This window comes from Hyperolius riggenbachi, chromosome 3, assembly GCF_040937935.1.
Source record: "Hyperolius riggenbachi isolate aHypRig1 chromosome 3, aHypRig1.pri, whole genome shotgun sequence".
Taxonomy (NCBI): domain Eukaryota; kingdom Metazoa; phylum Chordata; class Amphibia; order Anura; family Hyperoliidae; genus Hyperolius; species Hyperolius riggenbachi.
In genome coordinates, this window is record NC_090648.1 from 377,037,354 (window position 1) to 377,052,250 (window position 14,897).

Consider the following 14,897-nt stretch of genomic DNA (forward strand, 5'->3'; position numbering starts at 1 on the left):
GGTTATAATGTTGGGTAGGAAATATATGGGATGTGATTCAAAGTTCACTTGGGGAGAAAGCAGAGAGTGAATTGATGGACCAGACCCTGGTCTAGAAAGTACACTGAGCCCCATATCATAGATCCAGTGTTGGGACAGTACAGGTGGGTGACAGACATTTTGGAAAGGTCACAATTATAAATAACAAGCCACCAATAACTTTCCAATAGGATACAAAAGGACAAACACACATGAATGTATGCGATAAGAATTTCAGGATTTCTTCTCTCCATAGAATTCTTGCCTTCTAGACTCCATGTACTGGAATAATATCTATACAAGCATTTAAATATGTGACATTTAATCTGGATGAATGTCCCAAACTTTCTCTATCCCCCAAAAAATAACGAAAAGGGCAAACAGCCTAAGAGTAAGGCTCAGAATTTAATTAACATTGTTGACGTATTGGCTATGGAGATACTACTGGCTGTGGAAGGAACAATTAGTAGAATTTATTCTTCCAAAGTGTCATCCCATTGACTTGCCACATGGTTAATGGTTTGAGCAGACCAAGAGTAAGGTTCTATTTCCCTTTACATTATGGAACTCATAGTCATGAAACCGCTGTTGAAACTGGAAGAACTGAAAGCCATTTTCTTTACAGTGGCACCAGGATGGATCTGCACATGGTTTGGCACAGCAATAAACTTAGGCCAACATGAAAACAGATGAGAACACTAGTACAGCAGTGAGTGAAATGCCATCTAAAAAGTTTCCAGAATTCGTGGTCTAGAAAATCAATTAACCCCTAGGGAATCGCTAATTAAGTTTAAGTACAGGTAGTCCCCAACTTACGAACGACCCATCAATAGGAACGGCATGGATTCGGTGATTCTGTGGGAACAAGTCAAAAAATTTTTTTGCAAATTGGACTTGTAGTTTTTGAGAAAATCGATTTTAAAAAATTTCTGTAATACCTGTTTTTTTCAGATACTAAATACAGGTTTCAATAAGGACTACTGGCAGACCTGAGTGTATATGGGTTTCTTCAGTCTATCCACTTGCAGTGCAAAGCATCGCCTACATTCACCATTCGTACAGAGACTATATTAACTAGTTTCAATCTATGTTTTTCATCTGCAAATTTGGACAGATAGAGAGTGCACAGAAGAAAAGGGCAATTATAAAACTCATAATTACCACAACAGAAAAGCAAAGGAAAGTAGAACTTTGCACGCAAAGTGCCCTCATCCCCCACAAAAAATCCCTACAGTCAGCAGTTCCAGTCGCTCCTGTTGAAATCAAATAAGCAACTGCCAGCCTAGCCGGGTCAAGATAGATTACTTTTAGCAAAGGAAAGAATCACACCTGATGAAGGGCTTATACCTGAAACATGCAGTGCAATGTGACAGCTCCAGCACATCTGCTTATTTGCAAGCATGCAGTGTCTTATGTTTATTTGACATCCAAAACAAGACAGTGTGAAGCCATCCAAAAATACAAAAATATTAGGTTCATGGGCTGTTAGTTGTTTTGAGTCCATTCTAGTGCACTGAAATACCATCAAGTTTCGCCTCTTTCTGAGGAACTTCAGCAATAAGATCAGAGTTCCTTAAGCTAGGTATTCTCAATGACCATGCCAACAAGAAGAAAAAAAAATTGTCTCTTCAGCAGATAAGATTATTTGGTAACTTAGATGTAGAGAGATCAAGAGACAGCTGCTTCTTTTTGGGTAAATTAAGATTCTTTTAGACTTGTCACTAAGCTGCGACCATAAACATTACAGTTGTCTTACACTCACAGGCCCCTAGATTCATATATCACCAAAAACACTATATGCACACTGTTTGCATGTTCTCTCCATGTTCATGTGGATTTTTCCTTCACTATCCAAAAACAAACTGCTACCTCAGTTGGCAATTGGACTATTTGAATTAGATGGACCTGAACTCTTACACAGGACAGAAGGAAACCGATCATCTGTGACTAAGCACTATTTGTAATTTGCTCCCTTAGCTGTGTCAGCTGACTGCCACATTAACAATATATCTGCGAAAGCAGGAACTAGACAAACTGCAGATTTGTTGCAGGATTTGTATCAGTAACAAATATGTTTTTCTTTAAAGGTTTGTATGCTGTTGCTTATCTTTTAGAGAGGAGATGAAGTTCTGAGTTTAGGTCCACTTTAAGGGCTGGTGTACATTTCTAAGCACTTTGTGATTTTAAAAGCTCTTGCTAAGGTTATCCTATGTGTGTGTTAACACTGGAGCGATGTGATTTTGTAACAATCCCCCATAGCATTGCAATAGAAAGAGCTTTTAAAATCTCTAGCATTTAAAAAGCTCTTGTAGTGTGCACCAGCCCAGAGTGTGCATTGTGTGGTAGGAAAATCAGACAGATCTTTTGGTGACTAGTTCAGATATGAATGGGTTTATGGTCTAACTACAGAAATACATAATAAGTTTGCATTATATAAAAGTGGGATTCCTCAATAAATCCATGTCTACTTTAATGTTCTCAACAAAAAAGACATTGGACTGAAATACAAATGAATAATGGAATTCCAGCCAATATAATGTTTCTTACACACCCCAATGAGTTCTGGGTCACCATGAGCTTGCTGGTTTGTTTGTACCTCTGGGTGTTTCAAGCCCTACTCCATAGAGCCAAATTAATCCATGCCATGCACTGATGAGGATCAACCAATCCGAAACAGTCTGTATGCATGTTGGATTATTATGGCTCTGTACAAATTAACAAGCTGACACATCATTACATTCCAACGGATCTGGAGGTGTGTTTAGCTTCTAAGGGCAACAATGGTTAATTTGCATAGATTCAGCAGTGATGCCATGGGTGACATCTCAAGCTCACTCCAACCTGAATTATCACAAATTCTTTCTGTTTTAAGAAAGCAAACTTTTGTTCCCCATTTAGGATAAAGGGAGTTTCAAATATGCTAGCAGAGGCCCGTAGAAACGCCTAGAGCAAAACGGCACTCAAGCATCAGCACCCTGTACCCACCCACCAATATCACTGTTCTACACCTGAGCACGGTATGGAATGTCATTCATTTTGTACGTAAATTGTATGCTGTAATGTACTGAAATAAAACGGTTTGCTAGCAGTGCCGGATATTCTGTATCTTCCATTGATATCATTGCATTGCTTCACACTGGCCAGAGAACGCCATATGACACAATGTAATCAGAGGCAAAGGGTCACTGCCTCATCCATCCTCCACCCCCTTACCTAGTGTATCCCCCACTACCCATTAGATTGTAAGCTCGTAAGGGCACGGTCCTCCTCCTAATGTTTACTGTTTTTGTCACAATATTTGTGCTGCTTGGAACTCTGTTGTACATTTTGTTAGTGTACCTATGTTCCCCTTGTCTTATTGTGCTTTGTAAAGCGCTGCAGAATATGTTGGCGCTATGCAAATAAAAAAAAAAAATAATAATAATAATATGCAATCAGCTCAGAGGCGTTTCAAGCTTATTTCCTGTTTTTGACCCTCTGATCCCTACTTCCAATGTGCAACCCTCACCGCAGTCTCATAATAAGTTTATATATTTGATTTATGAAGTATCCACAGCCAGATGGATCGGGGGGGGATCTCCGTCAGCGAATGATCGCTTCCAGATCCATCTACCCTGATTTTAGAGTGACGCTAGCAGCCAAAAAAAAAGCCCATCACTGAAATGTTTGTTTCTGCGATCGTGCTAATTACTATGGGAGTCTATTGGGAACGCCTATTTAGTGATCAGACAAAACAGTCACGATCGTTGTGCATAGCAAAACACGATACTATTACCACAAAAACGTACCCACCATCGCAAAGTTGGTAAACCTGTCGTTCAACACAAAAATGTCTGTTGCTTAAAAAATTGCCGCAAAAATAGCGATGTGGGTACGGTCCTTAAAGGACTACTGCAGGAGGCAGGGAAGGGGAAAAAAAAAAAAGGGAAAAAAAAAAAAAAAAGAGGTGAACTTACCCAGGGCTTCTAATGGTCCCCCGCAGACGTCCTGTGCCTGCACAGCCACTCAACGATGCTCCGGTTCACGCCTCTGGTTCACTTCTGGAATTTCCGACTTTAAAGCTAGAAAACCACTGAGCCTGCGCGACCGTGCCCTTGATCCCACTGACGTCACCAGGAGTGTATTGTGCAGGCCCTGTACGGTCTGCGCTTGCGCAGTACACTCCTGGTGACATCATCGGGAGCGAGGGCACGGCAGCGCAGGTGCAGTGGTTTTCCGACTTTGAAGTCGGAAATTCCAGAAATTATACCAATGAAACACATAACCTGCGGGCCTCAGTACAATAGCAAACACTTTACCGTTGGGAGTCACAGATTGGAAAGAGGGTCCATCAAACCTCCAGTGTAAAGTCCAATTTGCAATACCAATCAAAGCCAGGAAGTACTCCAAGATTTTTAGTTTATTTGCAGCGGTTATATAGCACATACAGATAAGAACGACGTTTCGGGCGTGGAGCCCTTTCTCAAGTGCTTAATCCAACTGGTGAACACATACTCCATATATACTGTGACAGACACACTCTTCTGACATCAGTGGGTGGGCACAAACTTAGATTCACAATTTAACCCTATCCTTAGAAAACAGCTATAGTATTACAAAAACATTTTAGGCCAAAATCATCGTTCAGACCTTTCGGCAGTTGCGTACCCAGTCGGTCCATCCACCAGGCCTCACGTCTTAACAATGCATTTCTGAAATCTCTCCCTCCCAGTATTTCAACGACTTCAATGATCTGCCACCTCAAGTGACTGACAGTATGCCTCATTTCTATAACGTGTCTAGCCAAAGGGTACCCTCTCTTTTTTCCTTTCTCCTTCTCCTCCTTCTCAATTCTCTCTCTGAGGGCATCAGGGTAGCGTATGTGACTACGATGTTCATTCAAACGTGTTTTTATATCCCTAGAGGTCTGGCCAACATAGGCCAGACCACATGGACATTTAATCAAAAACACAAACCCCCTTAGTATCACGTGGCATAATTCCTCAAAGGGATAGGTTCACCCATCCTCGTCTTTGTGTACAACAGGACCCTTAATGATCCCATTACAATGTTGGCAGTTCAGGTAAGGGAACGTGCCTTTTTTAGGGTCGCCTAAGAACAATTGTCTAGGTGGCTTCGATCTACCTATATTAGCTCATACCAATGTATCTTTGACTGACCTGCCCTTTCTGTACACAAACCTGGGTGGTGACCTGCATACACGGGCCAACTGGGAATCTGCCTCCACCAAGAGGTCAGAACTTCAGAACATTATCACGCAAAACAGGAGATTCACTACAAAACGTGGTAATGAAATTGACATCTATATCAGCATCCTGCTCATGTTCTTTATACGTCCCTAATGTTTCTCTCGCTACTCCTCCCATCTCTATAGCATAATCCTCACACATCTTACGACCATAACCTCTTTTTACAAAATCCTCAGTGAGGAGCTGCGCCTGCATCCAATATAATGCGTCACTTGACGTGATGCGTCGTAAACGTACATATTGACTTTTAGGCAGGCCATTGACCAGGGGTCTCGGATGGCAACTGCTGGCCAACAGGAACCATTTTTGTCAGTGTCCTTGTGATACAAATCAGTATCGAAACCGTCCGCTTTTTTAATTACCTCCATATCCAGAAAATGCAGGACGTGTTGACCATATTCCATTTTAAATGTAAGTGTTGCATGCTTGTCATTCAATCTATTGAAAAACAATTGCAGCTCCTCCTCTGTCCCCGTCCACCCAAAGAACAGGTCATCAATAAATCTGCAGTACCCCCGGATGCCCCTGGGAGCCTCCGGGCCCAAAAAGTGGACCCTTTCAAAGTCAGACATGACAATATTAGCTTCAGTAGGAGCATAAGGGGCCCCCATCAGCACCCCGAGGCACTGCAGATAAAATTCGTCCCCCAACCTAAAATAGGAATGGGAGAGAGAAAATTCATGGCAAGACATGATAAATAAGAGCATCTCATTAGATATTTGATCATCAATGAGTCTTCTCATAACCAAAGATAGCGCTTCCTCATGAATTATATTGTTATACAGATTGACCACATCCATGCTGACCAAAAATTTGATCTCACTAGCATCCATGCGGTCAAGCATATTCAGAAAATGCGTAGTATCCCTAAGACACCGTTCCTCAGTTTCAATAATAGGTTGCAACCATGTGTCCACAAAGATACCCAAAGGTTACAAGAGTGAGTCCACTGCCGACACTATAGGTCTTCCAGGGGGGTGGTATAAATCCTTATGGACTTTCGGCAGCGTATAAAAGACCTTGGTGTATCTTTTTTTAAGGCCATTGCCGATTCCCTACAGATTATCCCGGTCTCTGCTGCATCATCCAATAGTGTGTCAATCTCAAGTTTAAATTCTATTTTTGGATCTCTAGGTAATAATTTATACATATTGATGTCCATCAGCTGTCGTCTGATCTCATCGATATAGTCCGCTCGATTCTGAATAACGATTGCTCCCCCCTTGTCCGCTTTTTTAAATAATTATCGACGGATCCCCCTTTAAGCCTTTTAAAGCAGCCTTCTCTGCACGTGTCAGATTATACTGCCTAGGTATCCTTTTCTCTTTAATGGATTTTTCAGTTTCTCTTTAAGAGACACTGAAGCGAAAAAAAATATGATATAATGAATTGGTTGTGTACTATGAATAATTTCTAGAAGATTAGCAGCAAAGAAAATATTCTCATACTTTTATTTTCAGGTATATAGTGTTTTTTCTAACATTGCATTATTCTATAATATGTGCAGATTACACAACACTCAGCATTCAAAATGATTCTTTCAGAGCAGTCTGTGAAGTAATGACCTCTCCTCTAGCAGAGAAAAAGTAAACAGTTCACTTACAGTTGAGATAATAAAAGTCAGATAACAGCCCTCTCCACGACTAACTTAGTCGGAGAGATTAATGGCTTGTTTGCATAGAGATAACAACTGGAGTTTCTCAACTCTTCCTGTACTGGAAACACTTAGACTGATGTATCAGATCTTAATGTTTTATTTCTTAGCTGTACTACACATACAAATCATAATATCATAATTTTTTTTTTCGCTTCAGTGTCTCTTTAACACTAACTTCTCAAATAAATCTAATGTCCCACTGGAGAATGGCGGATCAGTCTTACATCTGGTCCTTAATTTACTCTGTATTTCTAAAGCCCCATACTCACGGGGGACGGCCGTCGCCGCAACCGCGTGGCACGCGCATGTTGCGGCGACAGTTCGCCCGTGTGTATGATGCGCGCGCCCCGAACCGTCGCCCGTCGGAGCTGTCGCCAGGCGATTGACATGTTCAATCGCCGGCTACAGCCGTCGCCGCAACCTCGCCGGAACTGTCGCTAGCCCCGCATGTGTATGCGGGCTAGCGACAGCTACCCACAGACAGTACACGGAGCATCCGGCGGGGGGGAGGAACCTCGGCGACAGCTTCCGCCGCATCGCTAATCCCTCTGCTGCCGTGTGTATGCAGAGGGACTTGGCGACGAGCTGTCGTGGAACTGTCTCCGAACTGTCGCGCACACGCTCCCGTGTGCAGCGACAGCTACAATTGTCCCCCCGTGAGTACTTAGCTTAATGGCCCATACACACGGGCTACAACTGTTGCTGGAAACACATGGCGCGCGCATGTTGCAGCAACAGGTCCTCCATGTGTATGAGGCGCGAGCAAACAACTGTTGCTAATCAGAGCTGTCTCCAGGCGATTGACTTGTTCAATCCCCGGCAACAGCTGTTGCAGCAACCGTCCCTAGTCTCAAGTCGGTGCAGTCGTGTGTATGCTAGTCTCTAGCAACTCCGTGAGAGGCAGCCAAGGACACATCGGCTCCCGGCAATTTTTCTATTTTCTATTTTCTACCTTAGTTTTAGTTTCCCAGTTTTTAGCCTTCAGTTTAGCTTAGTATTTCAGCTCAGCTTAGTTCGGAGCCAGTCTTTTTAATTTTAGCCACCGAGATCCAGGAGATCCAGGGGCCGGGCGCCCAACCAGCCCTCAACCTCCCGCAGCCACCGAGGCCAGAGGCCGGCACCCACACCGCACCTTCCTGCAGCCACCGAGGTCGTCCAGAGGCCGGCACCTGCACCGCACCGTCCCACAGCACCGAAGTCCAGAGGCCGGCACCTTCACCGCACCTACCCGCTGCCACCGAGGCCCAGAGGCGGGGCACCTACACCAGAGCGCAATCTTCCGCAGCCACCAGGATCCAGGGACCGGGCACCCACTCCAGCGTACAATCCCAGCCACCGAGATCCAGGGGCGCCCACACCAGCCGGTACCCTGCCACCGCTGCCATCTCTACTGCGCGAAGGAGATCCAGCGGCCGACACCGTGACTAGGAGACCGCCCACCTTCATACTGCAGATACCGGGACCTGTTATTACCCAGCTGCCGACTCCGGAACGGAACACCGCTGCTGCCGGGGACCACCCACAACTCCACACAGTCCTCCACTGGAGGCTGACGCTGCGGCCGGATAAAACTGCCAGCGGTCTGCAGCCCAGCTTCCCCCCTGCTCCCTGAGATCTCCACCAGTGATCATCCATCCACGTGGCCCGCACGTGGCTAGCCGCGGCCTACCCACAAACTTTCCTCTGTCCTCCCAGTCTTCCACCGGAGGCAGAGGCAGTAGCCGCAAAAGAAAAGCACTACTGTACAGCGGCCTGCAGCCCAGCTTGCCCCTGCTCCCCGAGAACTCCAGTGATTCATCCACCCACGTGGCTCGCTGCGGCCTACCCTCCAGGCAGACGCAGCTACCACCACAGGAGCAGCTGTGTAAGGCCCCCCCAAGAACGCTGGCCCGCAGCACACCCCGGCACTGTAACTCCGGACCCTGCCCCTCTTAAGTCCTGCCGGTGAGGAAGCATGTGAGTAAAGCTGTTTGCCAACAACATATATGACTGTTACACGCTAAATGCCCCATCCTTGAACTGCATGCCATGAACTTCCTGCTTACCTGCATATGACTGTCCTGTACTAGCTCCCAGCCTGCTATATGAACTGTCTCCCAGCCGGTATATGAACTGCTGTGTGCTCCCATTTTTATGCTTCTCTTGCTTTATGCTTCTCTATGCTTCTTTTGCTCGCTTCAGTTTATGACCCCCTCCCCCCCCCCCCCCACTCAACACCTGATGGCCGGTCCCATACCCCCTGCCTCGCAGGGCACCATCGCCTACACCAGAGCACAGCTCCTGGAATGGGAGACACAGGCACAGGTTCTGCCAATCCGGGTCACAGTTCGGTCACAGATCGACAATTTAGCCAACATCAGCAGATTTCGGCCTAGGGGGAAGAGGGCGGGCGCTCAGGTCAGACTTAAAAGGAAGGGTCTGCGGTCTCCCATCCCAGCCATTCTATTAGCAAATGTCCGCTCCCTCCAGAATAAACTAGACGAGCTGCTGCTACTACTTGGGAGCAAACCCTCGATCGAAGGCAACTCCCCGGTCCTCTGCTTCACTGAGACCTGGCTTAATCACAACATCCCAGACAACTACCTCGACATACCGGGCTTCAATCTTTTCCGAGCAGACCGGGACCCCTCTCTCTCAGGGAAAAGTAAGGGCGGCGGAATCTGCTTTTATATCAACAGTGCTTGGTGCTCAAACACAACCATCCTGCACAAAAGCTGCTCTCCAGATGCCGAGATTCTACTTATCAACTGCAGACCTCAGTACTCACCAAGAGAGTTTACCTCCTATGTCCTGGTAGGCGTCTATATCCCCCCGGATGCGGACACCAAGACTGCCCTGCGCTCACTCAGCGACACCATATTAGTGTGGGAGACCTCCCTCCCGGACTCCCTCTTCATCATCCTAGGGGACTTTAACAGGGCAAACCTTCGCCAGGAGCTGCCTCGTTACAAGCAACACGTCTCCTGCCCCACCAGGAACCATAACACCCTGGACCACTGCTACACGGTCCTGAAGGATGCGTACAAGGCTACTCGCCGGGCTGCCCTAGGCAACTCCGACCACTGCTTAATTCACCTGATCCCCACCTACAGAAGGCTCCTTCAAACCTCCAAGCCGACTGTCAGAACTGTTAAAAAGTGGACTGAGGAGGCCAAAGGTCAACTACAAGCCTGCTTTGATAGCACGGACTGGTCAGTTCTCGAGGCTCCCTGCCTAGACGAATGGACGGAAAATGTCACCACCTATATCCGCTTCTGCGAAGAGTCATGCATTCCAACAACGAACGTTAAAGTCTTCCCAAATAACAAACCTTGGTTCAATGGCAAGCTACGCCACCTACGGAAAATCAAAGAAGAAGCACACAAATCCGGCACCCCAGAGGAGTTCAGGGAAGCCAGAAACTCCTTAAACCGAGAGCTGAAGGCGGCAAAGCGGGACTTCTCAAACAAACTAAGACAGGACCTTCAGTCTAACAACATACGGGATGTCTGGAAAGGCCTCAGGGCAGCTACTAATTTCAAGCCCCCTCCCCAACACACACTTCCGAGCATTGCGCTAGCCGAGGAGCTCAACAAATTCTATTGCAGGTTCGAGCACCTTCCCACCCACTCTGAGGACCTAGCAATCTCATCCTCACCCGGGAAGCCTCCTGCCACACCCCCCCAAGCGGCCACTGCCCTCCAAGCACCGGTAACTGTTTGGGAGGCTGACGTACTACGGCACCTCCAGAAGCTCAACCCCAGGAAGTCTCCAGGCCCGGATGGCATATCTCCAGCCTGCCTGAAAACCTGTGCAAGCCAGCTAGCCCCGATCCTAACGTCAATCTTCAGCAAATCCCTGACAGTGAGCAAGGTCCCTTCCTGCTTCAAGATAGCGAATATCATTCCGGTCCCCAAGAAGCCAGGTGTTACGGAACTAAACAATTACAGACCGGTTGCCTTAACTCCAATAATCATGAAAACCTTTGAAAGGCTGATTCTTTCCTATCTGAAGGAGCACACCGACACCAAAACGGATCCCCTGCAATTTGCATACAAGGCCAACCGGTCCGTGGAGGACACTATCAACATCAGTCTAGCACACATCATGGAACATCTGGATAAACCAAGCTCCTACGCCAGGATCCTGCTCCTAGACTTCAGCTCCGCTTTCAACACCATTTGTCCAACCATCCTGTATGAAAGCCTAGCACGACTTGGTGTTGACCCTAACCTGTGCACCTGGATCAAGGATTTCCTGACCAACAGGTCGCAGTTAGTCAGGATCGGCGGCTGCTCTTCCAGTGCTAGAATCACCAACACTGGTGCCCCGCAAGGGTGCGTGCTGTCCCCGATTCTCTTCTCACTGTATACGAATAGCTGTACCTCATCCGCAGACTCTGTCAAGGTCATCAAGTTTGCAGATGACACCACCATAATAGGCCTCATAGATGAAAACGGCGAGCACGAATATCGTAAGGAGATTGAGCGGATCCTCAGGTGGTGTAAGGAAAACAAACTTGTATCAAACACAGCAAAAACCGTGGAACTAATTGTGGACTTCAGAAGGAACGCTCCGTCTCCCAGTCCAGTCTCCATTAATGGTACTGAGGTCTCCAGGGTACACAGCGCTCGGTTCCTTGGCACCACCATCACAGACAACCTGAAGTGGGAGGCGAACTCCTCCGTAATTCAAAAGAAAGCCCAGCAGAGGCTGTTCTTTCTCAGGCAGCTGAAGAAGTTCGGGATGTCGCGGGAGCTAATGATCAGCTTCTACTCTGCCACCATCGAGTCTATCCTTTGCTCCTCCATCATTGTCTGGTATTCCGGGGCTAATGCAAGGGACAAACACAAACTCCAAAGGGTAATCAGTGCTGCTGAGAAGATCATTGGGTCACCCCTGCCGACCCTGGACATCCTGCAGTCATCTAGAATGAGGTCTAGGGCAAACAGGATCATTCAGGACCCCTCCCACCCGGGCAGTCGCTTCTTCGTCCCCCTTCCTCTAGGTCGCCGTTATAGGACCATTCTCACCAAAACCACGAGGCATAAAAACACCTTCTTTCCCCAAGCGGTTGCTCTACTTAATTCTACTTAATCATGCACTCTCCCAACTGACACCCCCTAATCTCCCCCAGCCACCCCTCTGCGGAATACGAGCACAGAAGGAACTTGTCTCTAGCTGGCCACGCAGTACCACGTGTCACCGTACAGTATGTCCGCTTGCATAAGATAATTCTGCCAACCAGATCTATGAACTGATCTATGAACTGCTGCTGCCTGTTAAACTGACGTCTGGGTGTCTCTGTAGCTAAGAACCTGTACCAAGTGCTGTTTGCCAATTGCTGTCACTGTCTTGTCAAACTGCGGTTGTGTCTATGTAGCCATTATCTGTACCATGTTGACGTTGTTTTTTATGCCAATTGTTTTTGATTTTTGCTTTTCATGCCAATTGCCGTGTGTCCACAAAAAATTCCGGGTGCGGCTCCTGCCGCACTTGGCGAATAAAGTTGATTCTGATTCTGATTCTTGTGAGTCCGACAGTTCATTGAACCTGCGACACAAAGTTTCCGCTATGTTGCAGACAGGTTGTTGCCGCGTGTATACATCCGTTGCTTGTATACAACTGTCGTTGCTGGAGACTTTCAACTGTTGCTTGTCTCCATGCAACTGCAGACATCCGTGCCTCATGTGTAAGTAGTAAGACATCTGCAGGCCGGGTGATAGGTCCGTCTCCGCCTCTGGCTCCGCCACTTCCTCCTCTCGCACAACCTCCTTGTCCCCCTCTAGTACCTGAGGGTTGGTCGTAGGAAAAAGGGGTAGCATAGTCGGGCTCACTGACTTCAGAGTCTGATGCAGATGCGCCCTCTGTTGGTGGGGAATTTTTCTTCAATTGGCGTGCTAACGCTGACTGACAGGGATCAGAGGGTGATTAATATTTCAGGTCGTGTATTATCTTCAGCAGAAGTGTCGTTTCTAGATAAAGGATTGGTATTTGTACCCACATGTGGCATTAACATGTTAAATGTGAAAAATGACTTGCACAAGTACACCAGAAATGTGAAGTGGCGTGTATGGCACAGTTTACAAGTGCCAAAAAAGGGGACCTATCACACGGCCTGCAGATGTTTTAGATGTTCTAAAAAAGGCACGTTCCCTTGCCTGAACTGCCAACATTGTAATGGGATCATTAAGGGTCCTGTTGTGCACCAGCCAAGGATGGGTGATCCTATCCCTTTGAGGGATTATGTCACATGTGATACTAAAAGGGTTGTGTTTCTGATTAAATGTCCGTGTGGTCTGGCCTATGTCGGCCAGATCTCTAGGGATATAAAAACACGTTTGAATGAACATCGTAGTCACGTACGCAACCCTGATGCCCTCAGAGAGAGTATTGAGAAGGAGGAGAAAGAGAAAGGAAAAAAGAGAGGGTACCCTTTGGCTAGACACTTTATAGAAATGAGGCATACTGTCAGTCACTTGAGGTGGCAGATCCTTGAAGTCGTTGAAAGACAGGAAGGGAGAGATTTCAGAAATGCATTGTTAAAACGTGGGGCCTGGTGGATGGACTGACTGGGTACGCAACTGCCGAATTGTCTGAACAATGATTTTAGCCTAAAATGTTTTTTGTAATACTATAGCTGTTTTCTAAGGATAGAGATAAATTGTGAATCTAAGTTTGTGCCCACCCACTAATGTCAGAAGGGTGTGTCTATGTCACAGTATGTTATATATGGAGTATGTGTTCACCAGTTGGATTAAGAACTTGAGAAAGGGCTCCACATCCGAAAAGTCGTGCTTATCTGTATGTGCTATATAACCGCTGCAAATAAACGAAAAATCTTGGAGTACATCCTGGCTTTGATTGGTCGAGTCTGGATTGGTATTGCAAATTGAATTCCAGAAATGAACCAGAGGCGGGGATCGAAGCATTGGTGACTGGCTGCGCAGGCACAGAACGTCTGCGGGGGACCATTAGAAGCCCCGGGTAAGTTCAACTCTTTTCCACCCTATCCCCCTACAGTAGTCCTTTACCTAAAGACCGCCCCATGCCAATGAGCGTTGAAGCGGTTGCAGCCCCAGGACCGCCTAACGCCAATTGGCGTCACGTCCTGGAGCCGGCTATTGAAGGAGATCGCTCACAGGCTGCGCGTGCATCTCCTTCTCGGGGGGCAGAGCTCAGCCCCGCCTTCAGTGTCCGAATGGCAATCGCCGCTCGGGAGAATGTTAGACAGCGTAATCGCCGTCTATTTACATGTACAGCGCTGCGATCGGCAGCAGCGCTGTACTGGGGACAGCCGTGTGACACGTCTGTCCCCTCCATAGGCTGGACAGTGCTCGGCTGTTATAGGCTGAAGCCTATGACAGCTGATCACCCTGATTGGCTGGCGGTGGGAGAGAGAGAGGGAGCAGGGGAAAAGAAATTTAAAAAAAGGCTATTTTTATTAAAAAAAAAAAAAAGGAAATAAATATTTATAGAAAAAAAAATAAATGTGGAGCGGCGATCAGACCCCACCAACAGAGAGCTCTGTTGGTGGGGGAAAAGGGGGCTCGTGTGCTGTGTTGTGCGGTCCTGCAGCTTGGCCTTAAAGGGGAACTTCAGCCTAAACAAACATACTGCCATTAAGTTACATTAGTTATGTTAATTAGAATAGATAGTAGTAGCAGTAGGGTATTGTACCGTGTTAGCCATCAGTAAAAGCAAGAAGTTTTAAATCAGGATGATACCATTTATTGGCTAACTACAAATGAATAAGAATAAACAAGCTTTCGGCCTTGCAGCCTTCGTCAGGTTTATGTCCTGTTAGTTTGCAAGCTGGTGGTACAGACAGCTTATATACATGCAACATCAAAAGGAAAAACAGATATTTTTTTCAAGCATAAATACATCATTAAGATGCCTTAATACAAACAGACCATCTAAATGGGGTAAGATAAGGATCCTTGTTTACTTTATTGCTCACAGACCTGGTATTAGGATTGACCCAGAGGTAT

General features: G+C 46.6%; 1 protein-coding gene across 13 annotated transcripts in view; it reads right to left on the reverse strand.

Annotated features, from left to right (window-relative positions):
• Nucleotides 1-14,897, reverse strand: part of ERC1 (ELKS/RAB6-interacting/CAST family member 1) — a 393,540-nt gene that overhangs the window by 249,558 nt on the left and 129,085 nt on the right. The window lies entirely within an intron of this gene.